We start from the raw sequence: 4,044 nt of genomic DNA, 5'->3' as shown, positions 1-4,044 counted from the left end.
TTGGCTTCTTAACTTTCTTGACAAAGGTGATAAACTCTCTCTCTCTGTGTGTGTTGGGGGTAGTGTTTCGGAGGACATAAATGCAGTGGCATGGAAAATCATTCATGACAATAATATATCTCACTGCTGATAGATACAAGTCAAGAATTCTCTAATCAAGGCGTCAGAAAAATTCAAATCAGACTCAGAAGTCTTATACAAGAGTGTGACTCTTTATTAGTCTCACTGATTGTATTAGGACAGTTGATCTAAGACATTGCTTTTGAGGCTCAAGCTTTCTTTCTAGTTTGGCTATAAGATTAACAACACAGAAGTATGCATAAGCAATATGCTTTATGTATTTACATGACAATCAACATGAGCATTAGTTAGTGTTGTACCAGTGAGTAAAGAGCATTACAGGAAATAACAGAAAAAAGGAGGAGCTCATGGTTTTATTATATGTTGTCTATGCATGCATTTCATTTTTGCCATCCATGCTGCCAACATTTTATCTCTCAACATTTATCATGTTTAGTCAATAAATAAAATCACACCCTCTGACATATTAGCCAATATCTTCATACTTTCATTTTAAGTATGATATCTTAATTCAGTGAGCTATTTTCATTTCTGATTATTTTATTTTTCATTATTCAATGACATTGTGGTTGTCATTTGTGTGTAGCATTCTAATTCTTATTTTGAACAGTTTAAAGTTTTGCTATATTAGGATATCTCCATATTTTAGACAATATGAAACACACCAAGTCTACCTGGTCTTGACTCCGCCTATGGACCTACCTCTTAACATTTCTTGTAAATAAATGCTTGTTTGCCTGCTGGCTTTTGTCACTAGCTTAGGATACCTCAGATATCTACCTGACTTAATGACTATTACTGTTTTCTTCTCAGCAACAAGATTTTTAAAAGTCATATATAACAGTTTTCAGCCAACCTCTGCAACTAAACCGATTTCCAATTTGGAGTTGCATTCCATTTTTTTTTTTTTTCAAATAAGGTAAAAACATTTAAATGGTAGAGAGACGTTCCTTCACAGAAAATTATTATGTGTTATCTTGATGAAGAAACCGGATCAGATTCAGATTTCTGGTTGACAGTAACGCAAGGCTAACACCCCATTGAAACATGTTCTTCTTCCAGAGGCTATCCAGTGGACCACCTCAAGATCATGCAACAGGTTTGATTTTTAGGATTCATAGATTCATAATGTATGGTCTTCTTACTGGAACAGACAAGACTCCTCCATAGCACCCCTTGGCCTCACTCCTCTGGCTGTAATCATTATAGATTATTAAACACTATGTGTAGTTTATATATATATATATATATATATAAGTATATATATAAGTAGTTTTAAATTCTTGCCGGTACTACGTACATTTCTCATAGGGAAAAGAGTGTGCACAGAGAAACGTTCAACACACCGAAATAGGGTACATTAATTGATTTATTTTAGCCAATTTGTAGAGCATTCATCAGGACCGGTTATTTCACTCTCTTCTTCTTTCCCTGCCTTCTTTGGAATGCCCCTCTGCCTGTCCTCTCCTAACTCTTCAGGGTAAACTGTTCTTATGTCTCCCTTGTTTTTTTAATGATAACAGTCTAAATAAGAGACTGTGATAAGAGTTTGTATTATTTCAAAGCCTGTATGTTGGGTTGTGTTCATGAACTATGAATTTAGTAATAAAATAAACATGCATTCCCAAATGTGTGTTATTTCTTATTCCTTCACTTCTCTTCACTTCATCACTTCACTTCTCTTTCATTCACTTCTTTTTTTTGCATGGCTTCATGTTACCTTTCAAAATACAGTTAGTTTGTTTCAGTCTGTCACTAATATGTGTCCATATGAATGATGATGGTCTATATCAGATAAAAAGTAAGGTAACATGTGGTGCCTTCCTTAATTAGTTTAGTTGTTCGGTTATTGGTTGATAATTGGTTGGACACTGTTGCGCTTTAGTTTTGAGACAGATGCACTCATAGACAGTAGCCTGTGTGCCTTAATGCACGAATGTCGTTGTTTAAGTTAAAAGTCACATTGGAGGAAGCATTGACAAAAATGTAGCACGAGAAAGGCATAGGTGGGCATGGATGGATTATGGGCCCCTGTGGGCACAGAAGTGAAAAGGACCCTCGTCTGGCTACCTCAAAGTTAGTAACTCAGGCAAGCGAGGGGAGGTCCCCCGCACACCTTAAATTATGACTTCTGGCGAGTTCTTTGGAAAGAAATGGCATAACCATCAACAGATACAAGGCATCTTGCTGTGAAAAAAGATGGCAATTGCCAAGTATGATTATCACACAATAGTAGTGACTTCACACAGAGTCTTGGGCTTCAGGGTCCCCTGAGCCTGGGCCTGGTAGGCCCGTTCAGTAATCCATCCCTGTGTGTGGGGAGTGATGTGTCAATTGCGCTGTTGCGTCAGACACTCATAGACAGTAGACTGTCTACCTTAATGCACTGATGTTGTACGTTTAATTTAAAAATCACATTGGAGGAAGCATAGGTTGAAAAGTTAGCACAAAAAATACATGTTTGACAGTAGAGTGTGAAATGTAACAATTGTGGGAGTCCAGACCTGTTTTTGGTAAGGAGCTCTTTCCGGTACTGTGCACGCCACTGAATCTTATAGTGGTACCGGACTGTACTGGCCTACTTTCACCCCTGACTATATGTTCTAAGGCTCTGCATAGATTAGTAGATTAACAACTTCTACTGCTAAAATGTATGGAAAATGTACAGATGATGTCTGTAAAATAGGCCTATATGTAACCGGTGAACAGAGGGCAGGGGAATTTCACGTTGTAGCTTTAAGAGCCGCGGGAGAACTTTTAAACAGTAAATAAAACAGCTCGCGCACAATGACGTCAGCAAAAGTGTCGTTGAAGGCAACGAGTCAGATTCTCAAGCCGGTACGTAGATAGTGCATCAGACCGGAGCTACATCTCCCACTAGAACTAAGCTGAGAGCGGGACGAAGCAGCGTAGCAGCAGGGGAATTTGAAGCTACATTAGCTGGTAACAGCCAACTGTCACATCCAGGGGTTTAAACGATCACCCAGAGCCACTACTGCGGATGGGGGCGCAGCCGTGCTGAAGCAAAGAACCTGTCGAGATGGGGAGGCCACTGCCACTGACTGGGGTGATGGCGAAGGTAACCCTTTGAGGCAGTTGCAATCACAGATCTCAGAACTGAATCGAAAACATGATACTGTAATGTCAAGTATGGCCCAAACAAGGCCTGTTGTATATATCCCTAGAGAAAAACACATTACTCCTTTTTGTGGGGAAATGGGGAAAGATGTCCACACTGTAGATGAGTTCATAGAGGAACTGGAGCGGGGATTGAGAGCCCGGGGTCTACACAGGGAGGAACAGGTAGATTTGATTCTCTCACACCTCAAGGGTTCAGCCTTAGAAGAAGTTAAACTATGTATGGGGGGACATGCCACACAACCCAGTGATATGTTTTATTACATATTATTTTACTTACTTACGAGTGATGCGTTTTATTACTTATTATTCCTCAACTGTTAAACGCTTTCTATAGTCGTAGGCAGCTAGATGGGGAGGACTTATGGGGAGGATTATTCACATGCACTTTCTCAGCTGCTAAATTCTGCTCTCCAACAAACCCATGAATGTAGTAGTCGATGCACACCTAGCTCTCAGAGACCAGTTCATTGAAGGAGTGCGAGACTCCACACTCCGTCGCGAACTGCGTAGATTCATTAGAGAAAAGCCCACATCCAGCCTTTTTGATGTACAGGAGGAGGCAATGATGTGGACCCTAGAAGACCGCCCGCGCAGTGCGAATGTGGCAAGAAACAGACACCTTGTTAGTTGGGGCCCAGAGGGGAATTTAGCAAACCTGACTAACCCACAGCCAGACTTGACAGTGACGCTGAATGAGGTAGTGAAGCTAATCTCACAGCAGGGCAAAGCTATTGGTGAACTTACAAATGCTGTTCGCGAGCTCTCCATGCAGTCTGCAGGCGCTGAAGGGGCTGGTAGGGGGGGCAAACCTAAAGCCAAACC

Source organism: Alosa sapidissima, chromosome 1 (genome assembly GCF_018492685.1).
Source record: "Alosa sapidissima isolate fAloSap1 chromosome 1, fAloSap1.pri, whole genome shotgun sequence".
NCBI lineage: Eukaryota > Metazoa > Chordata > Actinopteri > Clupeiformes > Clupeidae > Alosa > Alosa sapidissima.
Note: the sequence above shows the minus strand (reverse complement) of the source record.